Source organism: Palaemon carinicauda, chromosome 30, assembly GCF_036898095.1.
Source record: "Palaemon carinicauda isolate YSFRI2023 chromosome 30, ASM3689809v2, whole genome shotgun sequence".
Classification (NCBI taxonomy): Eukaryota; Metazoa; Arthropoda; class Malacostraca; order Decapoda; family Palaemonidae; genus Palaemon; species Palaemon carinicauda.
This window is the reverse complement of record NC_090754.1, coordinates 70,365,111-70,386,843: the sequence shown is the minus strand read 5'-3', so window position 1 is coordinate 70,386,843 and position 21,733 is coordinate 70,365,111. Positions and strand designations below refer to the sequence as shown.

Genomic DNA, 21,733 nt, shown 5'->3' with positions numbered 1-21,733 from the left:
AGAAGCCCCTACTGTCTTTTATTTTTACTATTGATTCATATTATCCCGTAGTATTAATCCTACCAGGATTCTGTTATGTTATTAACCATGAATTACAGTCACTTCAGCATCAACATTATTTTCTATTTCTTGAGCACCTATTCATAAGTTTGGGGTTTAAAACACGCGGCATATTAAAATGAGACATTAGTATGATATTTTAAGGAAGGATTTGTTTGAAATATGAGAAAGGTAAATAAACTGCAAAAAAAATAATAACTAGAAAAATTAAAAAAATAAAATATCAATTTATAACATGCTATCAACGTATGTGTTAAGTTTTATTCGAAAAATAAATAAGATGCTCAACTTCCTATTTTCTTCCAAATGCAAATAAGCTGAAGGTAGACAGTGGTGGTAGCCTTAGTGTTATTTTTATATCATAATCTCAACCTTTCATTTACTTTCTGTGGCAAAGCTGTCTTGACACTTCTTACTCGTAAGTGAAACTGAATTATTTAGAATTTAAGTTCCATTTTTCTTTCTCATACACCACGAACTTTCATTTTAAAACAGGTGTTATGCTATGTAAGCTCAGTGGCCTATTATAGATTAGTTAGTCTAATATAATGTGATCAAACTACGGCTGTGTTAAATAAAATTGCAAATTTAATTAATTCGTGGTATGTGTATCACTTTTGAGAAGTATAAATCCCTGCCAACACCGAATTGGCTCAATGCAATGGTAAGTAGCCCAAGTAACAGGAAAGAGAGCTTAAGGGCTTACTATAGAATGGACCCAGAAAAATATGGTAAATGAGGAGTAACCTGATGTCATTTAAATACATTGGAGCCTTTGCACATCATCGGCCAGTTCTTCCCGTGTGGATTTAAAAATGGTCATCAACTAAACTAAACTTTCCCCCCTAACCTTACCTACTTACCTAATGCCCCCCCCCCCCCCTAAGGCCCCCATGCGACCCTCCTTACACTGCCATATTCTAAGTTAGCCATAATAATGCTTACAGATGGCCACTATCATACATACACCCCAATAGCTTGAATGATTGCAAAAATTAAACTGATAACATGTAGCCAAAGTCAATATTTAACTGGAATTGCAAGTACTGTAAATACAAACAACATAGCCTATGTTTACATGTATGGTTCACATGTAATTGCAAAATTAAAATTATTGTAATGCCATCGATAATGTCTAGTTTTATATATATATAAAAAAAAAATACAATATTAGTTATGACTTTGGAAGTGACAATCTAATAGATCTCTTCATGCCCATGATCTTGGAACCAATAACATCAAATCGGGGGTTTAATTATAGAACAGTGCAATATTAGTTATGGCATTTTAACTCCCATAGTAGAATAGATCTTTGCAAATACACTATTATGGATTTTAATAAAACAATCCCTTTGTTCCGACACTTAATATAAAACCTTTCGCTCCTTATAGAGAATATGGAATACTTTTGGCAAAGCTAGAAACTAGCCATAAAAATTTTAGCGAGGTATAACCACCTACCGCTATTTAGTTAGGGGTGGGGTTTAGCTCACACCCATTGGGTCAGGATGCCAGAAAACTTTCAATCAATCACACTCATTGGTGATATGTCGTAAGTTACTCGTTCGAACAGAATAAAGGACCCGATGTTTTATATTCTAAACCTCTTGGTTATTTGTTTTACTCTTAATTTATTTGTCATAATAATGAAAGGTTAGGGTAGAATAGTGTGATATAATCAGTCCTATAATGGGAAATGGAAGCCAAGTCCTGGTTTGAACAGAGGCTGGAAAGCAAAGCTACAACTCGCCCCATTGTTAAGTGTGTATTTAGTCCTTCGTTTAGTTTGTATATTTGAAAATTAACATAGAAATATTAGGCCAGAGGGGTAACATGCATTGCGAAATATGTTCCGCTTGCCAGAACATAGAATCAATGAGATATTGTTAAATCGCGAGCAAAGAAAGCATACGGCAGAGTAAACCAATAAATCATTAGCTCAATTTATCAAGGATGTATTTGTAATACGATAAACATTTCTATGAATGACTCCATAGAAAATGGGATGGAAAATCATGTTTTCTATGTGTCAAAGTCCTGGCAAACAAATACTCCAGTGTTTTGACTGTATTTCATTACTATTACTTGGATTTTATTGTGGTAATTGGTTTTTTATTACAATTGCTGTTTTTTATGATGATGACTGGCAGAAACAAAGTTTTAAATAGTTAGTTTAAATATCATACAATTTGACTGGTACACGGTATATTTTATGATGTTTTGAACATAAATGATTACGATTTCCTAGCGCAAAGCCATACCTTTCAGTTATGGTAGACGGCCCATCATAGCCCAAAACCTATGGAATTCCACCTGAATTATAAAAAATTTTCAAAACAGCAAAATTCATTAGAAAAATGCTCACTTTCTACAAACCATTTATTATGCTGTTCTATAATTTTACCTTTGGGGACTATTAATAACCTGGATACTTTTGTTGAAAATAACTTATTGATACTCGGTTATCTATATCGGACTATTGGGCATTTAGCATTCTGCTTTTCCAACTAGGGTTATAGCTTAGCATGTAATAATAATAATAATAGTGATATGGGAAACTCTTGAGAACAGTTCCTAAAATTCTTGACAAGTGGTGTTGTAGTTCAGACTTTGATTTCCAATGTTAGGAGGGAACCTTGGGTTAGATTGTGACTTTATGTTATTCTCTTTTAAAATGTGTTTTTTTTCCGTAACTTTTAGGATTTTAAAACTTCTATAATTTGCAAAATACAGTTTTTCTGACAAGAATACAAACTCTTTGCTCTCTATTCTGGATATAGATGTTAGAGCAAGCTGGCAAACGGCTATAAAACTTTGTTACGTCAACAAATATTCCGATTGTTACCAGTGGTAGTGGAAAGAAGTAGTCCCCAACCTTACTCGTATCTTTTTTATTTTGATCTTGCTCGTGGTTGGAGACAGACATCTCTTTCCACATTCGCTGGCTATGGCAAATGATTTTGATATTTTTTCTCATTGACACTTGCGTCGGGGATTTTTTCCTTAAGATGGAAACTTAATTTGACTCAGGATGTCATTAACTCTTTAGGTTGTTACGTAAAGGTTTGAGCAACTGTAGTCTGAGGCTTATCTTTACTGCCTTGGAGTTAGACTTCTCTGAAGTCTTAGGATTAGAAATCCTTTGGGGAGAAAGTCTGTTCCGTCTGTGTTGGCGATCTATCGGCGGACACACGTGATCAACTTGAGTCTTAGCAAGTGCTGTTGAGCCAATGTTTCAGCCTTATTTATTGGAAGCAGGCAGCAAAAAGCAGTTTGGAAGGTTGGCTTTTTAAGCTACCTCTTGGTGCCTTAGGACACTTGAGTGTAAGTTAGTCTTTCACTTGAGAGATATGCTTACCTTTTTCTCCCTCTGAGCCCGCCGGCCCTATGAGGTTGCTAGCATGACTTACAGACCTATCCTGGTAGTTTATCTAACCAGGCAACTCGGAAGCATTCTTCTTATCAATGAGTGTGCTACGCCTCTTTGGAGTTACTAGGGAACCTGGAGGCTGCCTCAGTAGTTGTTGGTGTCAAAAGTTAAAGCTGCCTTTCACCTGAGAGTTTGGTCAATACAAGCAATCTCTCACCTTCTTGCGATGCAATTCAAGCTCCAGCAAGCCTTGCTCGTGGCACAAAAAGTTTAAGTTTTTCCGTTCACTTGAGAGTTATTGCTTAATGCAAGCAATCTCTTAACCCCTTGCGAGTCAAGCTTGCACCATGATTCAAGGTCTAGTGAGCCTGGATTGGGGCCCCCAAGGTGAAAGCTTTCTTTCACCTTAGCATTTTGCTTATAGCAAGCCATCTCTCACTCCTTGCGACACAATTTAAGCTCCAGCAAACTTGGATCTTGGCGCCAAAGGTTAAAGTTATTTTTCAGCTGAGAGGTTTGCTTCAAACAATTTATCTCTCAACTCCTCACAACGTATATCAGTTAGAGGTTTGCTTGAAACAAGCAATCTCTCAGCGCGTCACGACCAGGCTTGCAAGAGATCCAAGCTCTCAGCAACCCTGGATTGCAGCACAAGGGTGAAAGTTTTATTTCACTTGAGAGGGTTTGCTTGTACTAGTGATCTCTCACTTCCTAACAATGTGATTCAGGCTCTAACAATCCTGTATCATTGTGCCAAAGGTGAAAGGCTAGAAGCAATTTCCCAATACCTTGCGGTACGATTCAAGCGCTAACGAGCCTGGGAGTTGTGTGCAGTTGGCGGTGGAATCTTGGAGGACTGCTTTCCAGGACTCCCTGATCCATCTCACTGTCTCTTTCAAGAGAGCCACAGCCAAACCTTCGGGTGCAGTCAAGTCTACAGGACCAGGATTAAGGAAGGGTAGTGTCCCCCTCCAAGAACCCGGTCAGTAACGGTAACAACCTCATCCTGAAAAAAGCATGTGTGTCCACAGCTTTTCGAGCACCACAACCTTCTTTTATGAGTGGCACTGGCAGGAGGGAAGGAAGAGGGAAACGTTGATACCGGCATTCCGCCTCTCCCACTACCGAGAGTAGGGGAATGCCCAACTCACCACTTGGCAGAGACACAGGGCCAAGTCTTGGGTAATGATTGTCCTTTAGGACAGTTACTTGCAGGACTGCCAGCCTGCCTATCTGAGTTTCTGATGGAGTTCTTGGTGGATCATCCAACATCACTGAAAACTCTGACATTGTGGGCAGAGGTGGACATTGTGCTTGAGAAGAATGCAAACAGGGTTGTTTGAGACAAGTCTCAACACTTCCTAGTGGAGAAGTTGACTGGGGCTTGGAGACTGCTCATCAGCATCTCATCGCTAAACAAGCTCGTTCGTTAAATAAAGGTCAGGATAGAAACAGAACGGTCTGCGCTGTCTTCGATCAGAGATGGACACTTCAAGCTTTAGGTAGACTTGAAGGACATGTACTTTCAAGTGACTGTTTATCATCCTCTAGAAAGTACTGTATCTCCACTTCTCCCTCTACGGTAGGGTGTACCAGTTCGAGACTCTTCTTTGGACTGCGTATTTCTCCCCAGGTGTTCACTCAGGTGTTTATCTTAGTAGCCGATTGGGCCCATTTGCGAGGGATACCTCTGTTGATATATCCTGACGATTGGTTAATCCTGGCTTCCTTGGAGAGGCAGTTGTTTCAGAACCAAAATTGGATTCTCGCATTTTGCTGTAATCTGGGGATTGTGGTAAACAGAAGTCAAATCTCAAACCCAAGCAGAGGTTGAAGCACATAAGCAATGGACAGTGAGTTAGTAGGTTAGGAGTTAACCCACCCTATTCGTGGATTCTTGCTTTTGCGCTTGTCTCTGTTACCTAACCCTGCGAATAAGGAGGGCTGACTGTAGTTTCTTCAAGATTAGGTGACTGCATCTGGAAGGAACAGAAATGAACTTGGTAAGTATTTAAATACAGTAATTAACCTAATTGTAAAAAAATTATTTCAACAGATGACTAAAATCCAGATATGTAGATACAGTATCTCGCTGAAGTCATAGCATTAGGTCAAAATGGCTGAAAGTGGAAACATGTTTGAAGAAAGTTTCGGTATTTGTCAGGGGTTTATGAGATATCTTTTAGCATTAAAGCTATATCTTTTTAAAAATTAGAAGACCAATTACATTGGGTAAATTTTATGCAGGATATTTAGGTTCCATGTCTTCTCTGAAATACCAAATGTTTTAAATGGTTACTGTGGCCAGCCTAGTCTATAGTAACCTATAAGTGGAGAAAAATGTTCCTAAGTAGGATACCCAGCACAGTGCTGTAATTGGTTTGAAGTTACGGAAATGTCTTTTGAAGAGACTACTAAACTTTCATGTAATCTATTTTCATTATAACATCAATACTGTACTGATACAGTACAATTAATCCCAGAAATATTTACAGATCAGCTTAACAACTGGGTATATACTGTAGTTCTGATACAGTATTGAATAAAGTATCAAGGCAGTATTTAGATACACTACAGCTTTACAGATATATTTTTATTACAAAATGTATACAGTAATGTATCAATGAAACTAGAAATACAGTACAGTTTAACTTAATTGAGATGTCTGTTTTATCAGTTTCGATACTACTGTTCAACATTATTAACATTGATGTTCGTGTGGTATTTAATTAGGGTATTACTTTCGGCGTAGCTGAAATGACGAGCCATTAGAATTTTAACGAGGGTTTACTACCCCCTCGCTAACTAGCTACCCCTCCCCCCCTCACACACCAGTGACTAGCTCACTTTACTTTTGGCTCGGGTGATGAGCAGACGTGTCTGCTCCCACCCTCGCTTTGACAGCCATTAATGCTTTTGTCTTTTATTTACTTTTTCTTATACTTGTAATATATATATAAACATTCTTTATTTTTCAATATTTAACTTAGCCGGTGATTATATAGCTGCAACTCTGTTGCTCGACAGGCAACTCTACGGAAAAACTCGCCAGCGATCGCTACACAGGTTGCGGGTGTGCCCAACAGCGCCATCTGTCGACCAGATACCCAGCTCTCAATGTAAACAAAGACTCAATTTTCTCTCTGTCGAGGTGTCGACAAGACGTACTTTACTCGCTGTTGCTAAACTGGAGTTTTTCACATCTATTTGGTGAAGTACTATATTCTAGTTTTGAGCTTTCGCTATGCAGGTGTTTTATCTTCATCTTAAATCTTGAACTCGTTTTGGATAGATTTAATTATGGTGACAAAGAGAGTATGGACTTTCTTTCACTTTTAAATGGCCGACCCTTCCCTTAGACGGAAGTGTGTTTAGGCTTTTAGTAATTATCTTATCACGTTATAGATTTTCCTATATATATTTTATATCTCTCCGCCCTTATTAGGCCTCTTTGATTAACTTTCCAGTGCTTCCTCGCGCACTCATGGTTGTTGACAGTTCACAGACTGTGCAGCAGTTCCATGATGTTGCGTCCGGCTCCGTCACGCATGCACCAGTGCGACCGGACTCAGCGAGCCAGACGTTGCCCACTCCGTTGCCGTTTCCTCGTCAGTTTTCGGATGAGGAACCCTCTGATGAGGACGTTGCTGAACAACAAGACGATCAGCCCCCAGAATAGATCAAGCCCTGCTATCCATCCAGAAGATGCTGAAGAAGGAACGCTGCTTAGTCAGGCTGTGGATGAGTCTGGTAGGGACGCTGTCATCCGTGGAACAATTTGTGTCACTAGGAAGACTACACCTCCGTCCTCTTCAATACCATCTAGCTTTTCACTGGAAAAAGGACAAGACGCTAGAAGCGGTCTCGATCCCGGTTTCCGAAAAGATAAAGTCTTGTCTGACTTGGTGGAAGGACAATATCAACCTAAGAGAGGGTCTTCCCCTGGCTGTTCAGACTCCCAACCACGTTCTCTTCTCGGACGCATCGGACGTGGGCTGGGGCGCGACACTAGACGGTCGGGAATGCTCAGGACTGTGGAACTTGAGTCAGAGGAGCATGCATATCAACTGCAAGGAGCTGTTGGCAGTACATCTGGCCTTGAAAAGCTTCAAGTCTCTCCTTCAAGGCAAAGTGGTGGAAGTTAACTCGGACATCACCACGGCCTTGGCGTACATCTCCAAACAAGGAGGTACCCACTCACTGACGTTGTACGAGATCGCAAGGGACCTGCTCATCTGGTCAAAAGGTCAAGACATCTCCCTAGTAACGAGGTTCATCCAAGGCGACTTGAACGTCATAGCAGATTGTCTCAGTCGGAAAGGGCAAGTAATTCCAACCGAATGGACCCTCCACAAGGATGTGTGCAAGAGACTTTGGGCCACTTGGGGTAAAACCATCCATAGATCTCTTTGCAACCTCGCTGACCAAGAGGCTTCCAATCTATTGCTCTCCAGTCCCGGACCCAGCAGCAATACATATAGATGCTTTCCTCCTAGATTGGTCACATCTGGATCTCTACGCATTCCCACCGTTCAAGATTGTCAACAAGGTACTGCAGAAGTTCGCCTCTCACGAAGGGACAAGGTTGACGTTAGTTGCTTCCCTCTGGCCCGCAAGAGAATGGTTCACCGAGATACTTCGATGGTTAGTAGACGTTCCCAGTAGTCTTCCTCTAAGGGTAGACCTTCTACGTCAGCCACACGTAAAGAAGGTACAGTGAACCCTCGCTACTTCGCGGTTCGACAATCGCGGATTCACCACTTCGCGGGGTTTTTCCATAACCCATATATATATACATATCGTGGATTTTCCGGAAAATTCGAAAATACCGCGAAATCTGAAGACCCCCAAATACGATATTTTGTTACCTGTAATTCCATTAATACTGTAATTAGTAATATCTGCTCTTACTGATTGTTCATTGCATTACATATGATATATAATTCAGCACAGAAAGAAATAAAACACGAAAAGAGAATGTGATCATACGATAATTCAGTACGTAGTAAAATTAAATCGAACATGAAACGCAAATCAGATGCAGTCGTACCATATTAGAATGGTGTGTACTGTAATGGATGTGCTTCTTTTCCATGAATCTTTTGTATGTATACGTACGTAGTACAGTACTGCATCCAATAATATTCTTTGTTGCAAAAATCACATTTCGAATAAGCGTACGAGAGAGAGAGAGAGAGAGAGAGAGAGAGAGAGAGAGAGAGAGAGAGAGAGAGAGAGAGAGAGAGAGAGAGAGAGAGAGAGAGAGGCGTAAAATAGCGTACGTAAATTTTTATTATTGTTATTATTATTATTGTTGTTGTTGTTAATAAAATTATTATTGTTATTATTATTATCATTATTATTATTATTATTACTGTACAGTATTATTATCATTATTTATTATTATTACGGTATTGTACTTAATCTACGTACGTTCAGTATGCGCGGGGCATCTTCTATGAGTAACCAACGCATCATAGTACTGTAAGACGGGTTGTGATTGGTTCAAGCGCTGATAGATGACGAATCAGAACTCAAGTTTTGTTATCTAGCCTGTGATTGGTGTTTTGCCCGCATCTTCTACCCGCAGCATCAAAGTTCTCGCGGGGCTGGATCGTTCACTTTCTCTTACCGCGTATCGCTGAGTAGACGTTCTTAAGTTTGTGAAGTTTAATCTGTGCTGTGTGCGACCTTTTTAAGTTGAACTTTTTGTTACAGTACTGTACGTAAATCCTACTGTAATGGCTCCCAAGCGTTCTGCTTCTCTTAAGGCTGGTAGTGAGCCTAAACGCCACCGAAGGATGATGACGATAGCTGAGAAGGTTACGCTTCTCGACATGTTAAAAGATGGTAGAAGTTACGCGGCCGCCGGCCGCCATTTTGGCATCAACGAATCCACCGTTCGCTATATCAAAAAGGACGAGGCGAACATTAGAAAGACGGCTGCAATCACCTTTAGCAGATCAGCGAAGCGAGTCGTTACAACGCGTAATAAAACGATCGTACGCATGGAAGGTGCTTTAGCTGTGTGGATTGCCGACTGCCGGAAGAAGAACATAGCGTTGGATACGAACACCATCCAAACAAAGGCTTTGAGTTTATATGAGAATTTTGCTGCAAAGGAACCTAAAGACGACGACGGCAACCATGCTGAAGATGATGATGATGCAGATGATCCTCAACCAGGGACATCCACTGATTCCCAGCCTCAGAAACGTTTTTCCGCAAGCAAAGGATGGTTCGCGAAGTTTCAGAAACGCTTCGCCCTGAAAAGCGTTTCCCTGCATGGGGAGTCTGCGTCCGCTGACACTGCCGCTGCTGAAACTTACGTGAACCAGACGTTCAAGAATATTATCGCCGAAGGTGGATACAAGCCGGAACAAGTCTTTAATATGGATGAGACTGGCTTGTTTTGGAAGAGAATGCCGTCGCGAACTTTCCTGTTCAAAGAGGAAGCCAAAGCCTCTGGCTTTAAGGCATTCAAGGATCGCGTTACCCTCGTGATGTGTGGCAATGCTGCTGGATTTTTGTTAAAGCCGGGGCTTATTTATAAGTCGAAAAATCCTCGCGCTTTGAAAAATAAAAATAAGAATCTCCTTCCCGTGTACTGGATGCATAATCAAAAAGCATGGATTACGAAGATGCTGACCTCCAACTGGTTCCACCAGTGTTTTATCCCGCAAGTCAGCAAATATCTCGTAGAGAAGGGCTTGCCATTCAAGATCCTTCTCCTTATGGATAACGCTGGTGGACACGCAACTGACCTGTCGCATGAGGGCATTCAGGTTGAGTTCCTGCCACCCAACACCACGTCATTAATTCAACCGATGGACCAGGGGGTTATCAGGGCGTTCAAGGCCCTCTACACGAAGAATACCTTGGCGGACCTCGTTGCGTGTGTGGATGCTGCCCAAGATGACGAGGATGAAAATTTCAACTTGAAGGCGTACTGGCGGCAGTACACCATAGCTACGTGCCTGCAGAATATTCAGAAGGCACTTCAAGAGATGAAACCTGCAACCGTGAATGCGAGCTGGAAGAAGTTGTGGCCCGATATTGTTTACGACGACAAGGGATTTACTCCGTCGGAAATCCAACACTCTGCAATACGGAAATCTGTGCAGTTGGCTGCCATAATTGGAGGTGACGGGTTTGGCGACATGACGACTGAAGACGTCGACGAGTTGTTGGACTGCCATTCCCAGCCCCTAACTGACGCAGACCTCGAAGACCTGACGAAATCGGCAAGTGAGGAAGAGAGTGATACCCAGGAAGAGACCCAAGAAAATGTCGAAGAAACGGGCTTAACATTAGAACGGCTTGCCAAGTTCTGCAACCATATCAAGGAGGCGAAAGAAATGTTACAAGAGTGGGACGAGGATATGGTTCGCTCGATGCAATTCTCCAACAAGGTCGATGACATCATGACTCCCTACAGGATGCTCTTGGATCGAAAAAAGAAGCAGCGGCAACAACTTCCGATCACAATGTTCTTCCAGCCTCGCAAAAAAGAGCCAGTTCCTCCTGCTAGTACGCCTTCGGAAGAAATTGAAGAAGTTTCCCAGGAAGAAGTTGAAGAGGTGTCCCAGGAAAAGACACCTCCGTCTGAAGAGACGTAAAATACTATCATTGATTGCACAGTAGAACACATCATCAGCTTCATCATCATCATTTCTACTGTGCAGCAAATTCATCGCCATCACCATTCAAGTTTTTCTTCAACTTCTTTCGTGGTGAGTACAGTAACAATCTTTATTTTTTACTTTAATATTCTTACTGCCTGTTTTATAGTTTAGTAATGTACGTACTGTATGCATTAAGTTAAAGGGAAGGTTTTAAAAGTCTACATGTTGTAACCTATCATATTTTTTTTGTTTAAAATTTACATTTACGTACGTAAAACAATCTCTCTCTCTCTCTCTCTCTCTCTCTCTCTCTCTCTCTCGTAAATTGTTTTCCTGCTTTGCTACGTACAATACTGTATAATTTATATTTGTAAGGTAACATATTTTGTAAATGCTTTTACTGTAAATACTGTATGTACTGTATCATTATTTATCACTATCATCATGCGCGTTAAATGCCTTGTTTGTTCTGAGCGTGGTTGTTTACTGAGCGTACACGCCGTCGTTTCAGGCGGCGTCATAAAGAAAAAGATTTCATTTGGAAGTCCTAAGAAAAATACGTAAACTAAAACATTGGTAATAAAAAAAATCAACATACAGTACTGTATAATCAATATAATCGATGCAAAAACTAACCTATACATATATGTGTACACTAAATGAGTTTGTTTCTTCATTATGATCAGAGATGAACGTAAACAAAACATTGGTTGCCATTTTTTATCGTGCTTTTTAGGTGTTTAGGAAACGCATGATATAAAATCGCCTTTAAAATTTGTGCCTGTTTTAGTTTAGGGTGCTGTAGTACATGCATTAAGTGTTCTGTACATTAAAGGGTGGTTTGTTAACAGTACTACGTACAAGGGAAGGTTTTAAAAGTCCGATTTTACATGTTAAATAAATAGGTAAATATGATGTCACTACTTCGCGGATTTTCACCTATCGCGCCCGCGTCTGGAACCTATCTACCGCGATAAACGAGGGTTCACTGTACTCCAAAGCCTCCACGCTCTTCGTCTGACTGCCTTCAGACTATCGAAAGACTCTCGAGAGCTAGAGGCTTTTCGAAGGAAGCAGCCAGTGTGATTGCTAGAGCAAGGAGAGCGTCTTCCATTAGAGTCTACCAATCGAAGTGGGAAGTCTTCCGAGACTGGTGCAAGTCAGTTTCTGTATCCTCGACCAGTACCTCTGTAGCTCAAATAGCTGTTTTTCTCTTATACCTGAGAAAAGGACGATCCCTTTCAGCTCCCACTATCAAAGGCTACAGAAGCATGTTGGCATCGGTCTTCCGGCATAGAGGCTTAGATCTTTCCAAACATAAAGATCTGCAAGACCTCCTTAAGTCTTTTGAGACCACCAAGGAGCGTCGTTTGGCTACCCCTGGATGGAATTTAGACGTGGTACTAAGATTCTTCATGTCAGACAGGTTGGAGCCGTTACAATCAGCCTCCCTGAAAGATCTCACTCTTAAGACTCTTCCTGGTATGCTTAGCCTCGGCTAAAAGAGTCAGTGAGATTCATGCCTTCAGCAAGAACATCGGATTTTCGTCAGAAAAAGCCACTTGTTCGCTACAACTTGGTTTTCTAGCCAAAAATGAGCTGCCTTCTCGGCCTTGGCCTAAATCTTTCGATATCCCCAGCTTATCGGAGATCGTAGGCAATGAACTAGAAAGAGTCTTATGCCCTGTTAGAGCTCTTAAGTTCTATTTAAAGCGTACTAAACCTTTACAAGGCCAATCTGAAGCTTTATGGTGTTCAGTTAAGAAACCATCCTTGCCTATGTCAAAGAATGCTTGGTCAGACTTTATCAGATTGTTAATACGAGAAGCTCATTCACATCTGAGTGAGGAAGACCGAACTTTGCTTAAGGTGAAGACGCACGAAGTTAGAGCTGTAACAACTTCCGTGGCCTTTAAGCAAAATATATCTCTGCAAAGTATAATGGACGCAACCTATTGGAGAAGCAAGTCAGTGTTCGCGTCATTTTACTTGAAAGATGTCCAGTCTCTTTACAAGAACTGCTACACACTGGGACCATTCGTAGCAGCGAGTGCAGTAGTGGGTGAGGGCTCAACCACTACAATTCCCTAATTCCTTATCCTTTTAATCTGTCTCTTGAAATGTTGTTTTTTTATGGGTTGTCCGGAAGGCTAAGAAGCCTTTCGCATCCTGGTTGATTTGGCGGGTGGTCAAAGTCATTTCTTGAGAGCGCCTAGATTAGGGGTTTGATGAGGTCCTGTTGTATGGGTTGCAACCCTTGATACTTCAGATCCTAGGGGTCGATCAGCATCCTAAGAGGATCGCGAGGCTCCGTAAGGAAGACGTACTTAAAAGGCAGAGTAATTGTTCAAGTCGACTTCCTTACCAGGTACCTATTTATTTTGTTTTTGTTATTTTGATAACTTCTAAAATGAAATAAAAAACTCTTAGCTCATAAAAGTGTAAACATATATTACTGGTCTCTACCCACCATCCTGGGTGTGAATCAGCTATATAATCACCGGCTAAGTTAAATATTGAAAAATGTTATTTTGATTATAAAATAAATTTTTGAATATACTTACCCGGTGATTATAAATTAAATGACCCTCCCTTCCTCCCCAATAGAGACGCAGTGGGACGGGGAGAAAATTGAGTCTTTGTTTACATTGAGAGTTGGGTATCAGGTCGACAGATGGCGCTGTTGGGCACACCCGCAACCTGTGTAGCGATCGCTGGCGAGTTTTTCCGTAGAGTTGTCTGTCGAGCAACAGAGTTGCAGCTATATAATCACCGGGTAAGTATATTCAAAAATTTATTTTATAATCAAAATAACATGTTTATGTACAGTATATATTTGTGTATAGGAATGTAGAAAGTTTTCTTTTCAGTGTTTGTGCTGTGTGTGTAGTGTACGACAACCACAACGATAATTCGGCCGCCATGGGGAATCGTCATCGCTGGACTTTCTTCATTCATCTATTTTCTTCGCTGTTCCTCCTTTCCTACGGGGAACTTGGATTCTCAGCAAAGGGAATGTGGAAGTTTAGATTGACTACGGTCTCTCTCTCTCTACTTGAGGTCGTTCACCCTTTACTACTACTACGTACTATTACGGAAGCTTCTTTCCCGTGGCGGGTTGGGTTGCTATTCCGTTTATTTGTCTCAATTATTTTTAATGAAATCTAATTGTATTTTTAACTTGTTAGCATTCTGTGGAGAACACTTCCCTTCAGGGGTCAGTGGTTCTTACTATTTGTGAACATTCTTAGATGAATTACATAATTATAATTCTGTTATAATTCTGTTTTTGTTACAGTTCTCCGCCCTCCCCCTTCTCCCATGAATGTCAGTGGGGGAGGAGGGCGCATACTTAATTTTTAATTCTTATTTATGTTTTGCTATTCCCTCGGGGTTTCTCTTCGGAGTTCCTCCCGGGGGAATTTCTGTTAACTAATTATTTATTTTATTTTCCCAGTTAACAATGCAGTTTTTCTTCATTTGCCTAAAGTGTGCCAACGAAGCAGAGCTGTCCTGTTTGTGCCTGGTAAGTCGGCTGTTGCTGCCGTCTCTCTAGGACATCGTCATGAGCGTGATCCCTTCTTTTGGAAGTTCTCCCGTGACAACTGTCAGCTCTTCAGTTCATCTTAGAACGCTAAGGGGTAGGTAACTTCCCCTCCGAGGGAGGTTCCCTTCCCAGGTGTGAGAGCTTCCTCCTGTAGAGGGGGAATTTCTCATACCTTAATAATTCCTGGATGGGTTTTCCTGGTCCTCAGGCGGTTATGCTCTTGGTGCTGAGCGAACACACTTGTAACCATGCTCAAGGAGCTTAGCGGTTGCAAGGCCGGGCGCATGAAAACTTCAGGTGGCTATGCTCTTGGGGCTGAGCGGTCGCACCTGCAGCTATGCTCAAGAGGCTACTCATAAGGACTACTCTTCGGAGGATTGCTCCTTATAGGTCAGCTTGCTGATCCAACGTCCCTAAGGGGCGCCATCACCAGTGTCTTCAAGTCCCTTCTACGAAGTGTTCACCTCTCTCGTTCGCGAGAGAGGCCAATCATAGAGACTCCTCTTCGGAGGATTGTTCCCGTTTAGACCAGCTTGCTGTTTGGGACCTCTCCGCAGAATTGTTCGCCATCTCCTAGACCTGTTGACCTGCCGACTCCGTTCCTGGCTGCTGACGCTGTGGGCGCCCACGCACCCCGTTATCCAACGGGCACCGGTCCCTTCGGGGAAAAAGGGGCTTTCTCACATTGTGAGTAAGTCCCTTGAGCACCAGGTATCCCCTGCGCGCCAACGTTTTCCTGCGCGCTCGCCTACTGTTCCTGAGATTACCATCCAGAGAAATCCTGTTCCAGGGACTGTTCCTGAGTTAGCGCACAGGCGCTCACCAGTACTTCAGCCTGCGAGTGTCTCCTAGTCTCTTCTACGAAGGGCACCTCTCCCGTTCGCAGGAGAGGTCTCTCATAGAGACTCTTCCTTGGAGTATCAAGCAGAACTTCCAGTGTTGATCGTCCCAGTTCCTGATCGTCCTGTCAGCTGACCCTTCATCCTAGCGCGCACGTGTTCGCCGACGATCTTCATACGCGCGCAAGCGCCAACGATCTTCGTACGCGCGCAAGCGCCGACAATCTTCTTTCGCGCTCAAGCGCTGATGATCTTCTTGCGTGTGCAAGCGCTGACGATCTTCTTACGCGCGCTAGCGCCGATGATCTTTCGCGCGCGAGCGCTGACGATCTTCAAGCGTCAACGATCTTCTTGGCAGACGATCTTCTTTCACGCGCTAGCGCTGACTATCTTCCTACGCGTGTAAGTGCCGACGATCATCCGCGCGCAGGCTCCGATGGTTTCACGCGCCGACGATCTTCTCACGCGCGCAAGCGCCGACGATCTTCTCACGCGCGCAAGCGCCGACGATCTTCTCACGCGCGCAAGCGCCGACGATCTTCTCACGCGCGCAAGCGCCGACGATCTTCAAGCGCCGTCGAACTTCTTTCACGCTCAAGCGCCAACAGTCTCGTACGCGCGCGCGCTGATAGCCGCACGCGCCAACATTCTGATCCGCCCGGGATCTTCATTCTGATCCTGCACGTCAATCTGATTCCTGCACACCCTATGAACTCTCGCCCGCGCGCGCGAGCGTTTTCAACGATCTCTCGCGCACGACCCCTGGGTATTTCCCATCGCGCGAGCGCCAGCGCGCTCCCTAGCGCAGTCGCCTATACCCTCCCCCGCGCGAGGCTGCCAGACAACGCGCGGTAAGGGCGCCATTGCCACATTCCCCCCCCCCCCCCAATTGCCGGTAGGGGGGAAGGTTCCAGAAAGGACCAAGGACACACCGTCCTTATCTGTTTACAGGAGACTTCCTCTCCAGAGGGAGTGTCTGACAGCGCAACCGTCGGCCGGCAGCCTGGTTTGGGACTCTAATCAGAGCAGTAGCACAGGCTTTCGAGCTGGTCTCTCTGAGTGGAGCCACAAATCCTTGGCTGCAACCACTTCCCCAAAGAGATAAAGAGGACTTCCGACGAGGTAACTTCTCCATAGACGTAGCTGTCTCCTTGTAAATCTTCGAGGCAGGGATTCTCCCCCCTCAGACTTTCCTCCCTCACCTTCGGACGAAGTTTTCTCGACCTCAGGAGAGTCACAGGAGGTGAGACATTCCCCAATCATACCACTGAGGGAAACCCCACCTCGCGCGATAAAGTTGTTTTCTCGAATAAAGGTGGAGAGGAGCCTGCCTCCGTCGTGGTTGGAGTCCTGCATCCCTCCCGGGAGGGAGTTGAGGACTCCAAGAAATACCGGGAGTCCTCTAGCACCAAATTTTCAGGCTCAGACATTCTTTCGTTATGGGAACGAACCTGTTTGAGCCTAAGGACGTGAAGCAGGCGGCGGAGAGGTGTAGGAAGTCATCGAGACTCTCCTATATAGGGCTTTGATATTCAAGCCCTATAAACCAGCACCTCAGCAGCCACGTCCTGCCAAATCAAAGGAAGCTAAGACAGTGGGGTCTAAGCCCTTTCCAGTCAAGGACAAGAAAGGCAAGAAGATCCCTAGGAGAGGGAAGAATCCTAGAAGGAGCAACCGAGGTCACAAATGCTAGGATTGGCAGTTTCCCTGCATGTCTGCCAGTGGCGGGATACCTACAAGGTTGCGCAGACAGGTTGCAACAACTCAGGGCCGTTTCCTGCACGATTTCCGTAATCAGTCAAGGATATCGCGTCCTGTTCACAATATCTCTACCTCCCGTGAGGACGAATCTGGTGTCATTTAATACCCCTGCCATGGGATCAGCAAGGGGGCGATCTCTGTGAGCAGAGATCCAGATTAAAGTATACTTCGGTCAGCATGGGGACCGCAGACACAATCAGTCTGACAGTAAACCGCAAGACTTCTTGTGTATTCTGGACCTGAAGGCCGTGTACTTCCAGATCCTAGTCCATCCGTCTTCAAGGAAGTACTTAGGATTCAGCATAGACTACAAGGAGTACCAGTTCAAGGTGCAATGTTTCGGTTCATCCACAGCACCACAGGGTTTCACCGGACGGTTCACCCTAATTTCATCATGGGCACTCAGGATCGGCTTCCGTCTCATCCATTATCTGGATGACTGCCTGATCCTAGCAGACTCGGAGTCATTCCCTCTTTGACACCGAGACGAACTTCTGCGACTTTGTCAGGATCTAAGGATCGTGGTAAGTCTCGAGAAGTCCGCTCTGCTGCCCAATCAATGACTGGTTCAACTAGGCATGATTATAGACATCAATCTCCATAACGCCTTTCTATCAGACGACAGGATAGCAAGGCTGAGAAGAGTCGCAAGCCCTTTCCTCAGACGAGAAGAGTTTCCAACCCAATCGTGGTTACGTCTCCTCAGTCAACTTTCACCCTTGGCTCATCTAGCTCTCTACGGTCGCCTCAGGATGAGGTCTCTCCAGGGGCGACTCAGGTCCTAGTGGAATCAAGGCTGCGATTCCCCGGACACCATGATCCCTATGGATCCTGCGGAACGGACGAATCGCCAGTGGTGGGTGACAGGCGAGAACCTACGAAGGAAAATGGATCTTCTCGTTCCTGCCAACGGTTGGATCCTATTTTCGGACACCTCAAAGGAAAGGGTGGGGGGGGGGGGGGGGGCCACATTCTGTACCACAGGACCTTAGGCCTGTGGTCAGGATCGGAAAAGTGCCTCCATATAAATCTGCTAGAGATGAAGGACGTCTTCCTGGCTCTTCAACAGTTCCAACAAGGACCTAGCGGATCACTCTGTGGTGTGATGAGCTACTTCACCACAGTAGTGGCTTACATCAACAAGCAAGGAGGTACTTTTTTAAAGCAGCTATCCCATCTCTCAGTAGAGATACTGAGATAGCCCTAAGTCCACTCGTTTCCTCTATCGGCTCGCTTCATTCCAGACAAAGGGAATGTACTCGCCGACGGCAGAAGCAGAGCTTCTCAGATAATGAGTACAGTACCGGGTGGTCCTCGGATCATCCAGTAGCCAGCAAAGTCCTGACTTTGTGGGGTTACCCGACTGTGGATCGATTTGCTACAGCGCTGACCTTCAAGCTTCCACTGTATTGCCCCCCAGTCCCAGATCCCAAGGCACTCTGGCAAGATGCTTTTTAACAACGGTGAGACAGCACCGACGTGTACGCTTTTCTCCCGTTCTGTCTGACGAGAAGGATGCTCAACAAGACCAGAAGGTCGGTCAATCTCTCGATGACCCTTTTATGGCTCATCACGCGGAATGGTTTCTGGACCTTCCGCAATTCCTAACGGAACTTCCGAGAGAACTCCCTATACGACACAAGCTACTCAAACAACCACATGCCAACATCTTTCATAAAGCCGTAGCTTCGCTTCGACTTCAAGCCTGGAGTCTATCCAGCATCTCCTCGCTAAGAGAGGATTGTCGCAACGAGTTGCGATCGGGATGTCTGGACACCTGCGTTGATCATCCGCAGGGGTCTACCAGGCAAAGTGGCGAGTTTCTGTGGTTGAAGTCGTGAAGGGGTATCTCTCCACTCGATATGATCATACTACATAGGATCAATTCTATAGTGTGATTGACGAGTTTAAGTCCAAAAACTCGGAACGAGTTCAACCACGATGACGAGGTTGAGTGTCGTCCTCTGAGCGGGAAGCGGCTCTTGAGTATTTACTTACTCCTGAGCATTGAAGACCGTTCCCTCATGGGCTCGCCCTTGAGTGGAGGACGTCACAGGCTGAGTGCCACTATTCCAGCAATAGCGGAGTTCTTTGTATATTTGCGGGAAGAATGCGCCTTTCAGTCTCGGCAATGAAAGGCTATCGTTCAGCCTTAAGTCTAGCCTTCAGGCTCAAAGGAGTGGATATTTTTCCCTCGCTGGAACTTTCCCTACTCAGACGAAGATATGATCTTACCTTCCCTCAGTCGGAAGTGAGACTGCCTCTATGGAATATAGTTCGAGTTCTCAGGCCTCTTAAGAGACCTCCTTACGAACCATTTCGCCAGGCTTCATATCGCCACCTAACTTGAAAGGCGGTGTTCCTACTAGCATTGGCCTCGGCCAAGAAAGTCAGTGAACTTCATGGTCTCTCGTTGACATCGCCCATACAAGGGTATGAGGGGAGGTAATGTTCATATTCATCTCTGAATTTGTGGCTAAGACACAGAATCCGGGAGTACCGGATCCTCGATTCGAATCTTTCCGGATTTCGAGTCTTCGTTCTGTAACAGATGACCCAGACCTTCCCCTACTGTGTCCAGTAGGGAGTCTGAGGTTATATCTCAAAGAACGGCTGCATTTGTCCCCAAGTGCAAGCTTTGTTTGTGAGCACTGGGAGAACAAAGAGGAGGGTCACCAAGAATACCATCTCGGCATGGATTTGTAGGGCGATCCATCTGTCCCTGAATCTTGACCCTCCTCCGTCATGTCGCCTTAGAGCGCATCATGTCCGGGGCGTAGCTACGCCCCTGGCCTTCAAGAAGAACTTCTCAGTGACGCAGGTTCTGCAAGCAGGAATGTGAAAGCGTTAGACGACCTTCACAGCCCACTACCTGCAAGACGTGACCCACAGGAGGCTCGATAAGTTCTCTATCGGCTCTGTGGTGGCTGCACAACAGCTGGTTTAAACCTCTGGCTCCTTTATGGACAAGTAGCAGAGGGTTGAGGGCATTTTTACCTGGTTTAGTCTGCATGAAAGAAAAGTTATGTCTGGCCCATATTCTTTTCTTCATCCACCCTTCTCTTGGGGAAACCAGCATCCTGGGTTCTCTGCACAGCTGACCTCAAACCACTGCAGGTAAAACATGTTTCAATGTGTTCCTAGTATTAAGTTAATACTGTCACGTCCCCATACCCTGACGAGGTGGTATTGGGAAAGTCCTAGCATAAAGTTTTCCATCTAAAGATCTTCAGGTCAACTTCCTAGGACGAGTCACACATAATCCTTCACACACAGCTTATATAGGCCGCAGCCCTTGCATAGCAAGGTGCGAGCGAGGTGCTTGGACTCTTTATTATTGAGTGCTGACACACTCAGATAATGAGTCCCCGGGCAAAGACAAAAGCCAGTAACGGCTGGGACTTACCACCCTTCCTAAGGGTTGTCACCCTAATTAAATAGCGGGGTTTGTATTTCGGTTACGGAACAAATGACAAATTCGTAGATAATTTGTATTTTTCCTAACCATACAAACCTTAGCTATTTAATCAAACTTGCCCGCCAGCCCTGTCCCCCGGGAAGTCCTACCTCTAAGCAAAGTGAGCTAGCCACCGGTGTGTGAGGGGGGGAAGGGTAGCTAGCTACCCCTCCCCTACCTCCTCGCTAACTAGCGAGGGGGTAGTAAAACCTCGTTAAAATTCTAATGGCTCGTCATTTCAGCTACGCCGAAAGTAATACCCTAATTAAATAGCTAAGGTTTGTATGGTTAGGAAAAATACAAATTATCTACGAATTTGTCATATTAAGACCTGAAAATAGGTTTTATTAGTGAATATGTATATTTTATAATGATAAAGGATATAGAAATTTGAAAATTACATTCAAATAATCTGTAGTCTATCAATATGGATTAGATTTTTAGCAGCTTTACATGTAAAGAATGACTCATCTATGACATTTTTATTATCTTCGATTGGATTTTTGCATGTTTTTATATTAATGTATAAAGATTGGGTATAATTTCATTCCTAATTTAACCCTTTTAAGATCCTGAGGTGACCCTAAGTTCAATTATGGTAAATCACTGTGACCACATAAGAGTATTGAAATATTCTTTTATTGCTCAATGTAAATTGATTTCTGTAATATAATCCTAATCACTTCATCATTGAGAAGTTGTATGATTGTACTTCATTGAAGTACACATTATGAAATGTCAGTGTACGCAAGTGAGTGTTGTTAACCAAAAATTTCAACAGATGTCAGTTTCAGCCTCTAAAATCTCAAGGATTGACAAATTGCATGACATGACATCATCTCATAGCTTTAGAAGCTTATACGCTTCTCTTATTTCTATGTTCTGTTTCTCTCTCTCTCTCTCTGCATGAATCATTTTAAAGTTAGTTATCTAATTATAGTGCAATATTTTGCCTCTGCATTATAATTTTCTTTTTTTATTAACAATGATTATAAAATGTAAATGTGTATAAAATAAACTGAATAAAAAAATCCATCTTACTTTAAGGGTTAGATATCGAATACCTGTTTATTA

At 43.7% G+C, this 21,733-nt stretch overlaps 1 protein-coding gene and 1 non-coding gene across 3 annotated transcripts in view; both read left to right on the top strand.

The window, feature by feature from the left end:
• Positions 1 to 361: 361 nt before the first annotated feature.
• LOC137623258 (E3 ubiquitin-protein ligase RNF170-like) overlaps positions 362 to 21,733 on the top strand; it is a 71,739-nt gene continuing 50,367 nt past the window's right edge. For both annotated transcript variants that reach the window (XM_068354013.1, XM_068354012.1), the window contains exon 1: positions 362 to 478. The gene's annotated coding sequence lies outside the window, so the exon portion shown is untranslated. The remainder of the gene's footprint in view (positions 479 to 21,733) is intronic.
• LOC137623907 (small nucleolar RNA U3) lies at positions 19,065 to 19,268 on the top strand. The gene has a single exon (XR_011040669.1). It is a non-coding gene; the product is annotated as a small nucleolar RNA U3 (small nucleolar RNA).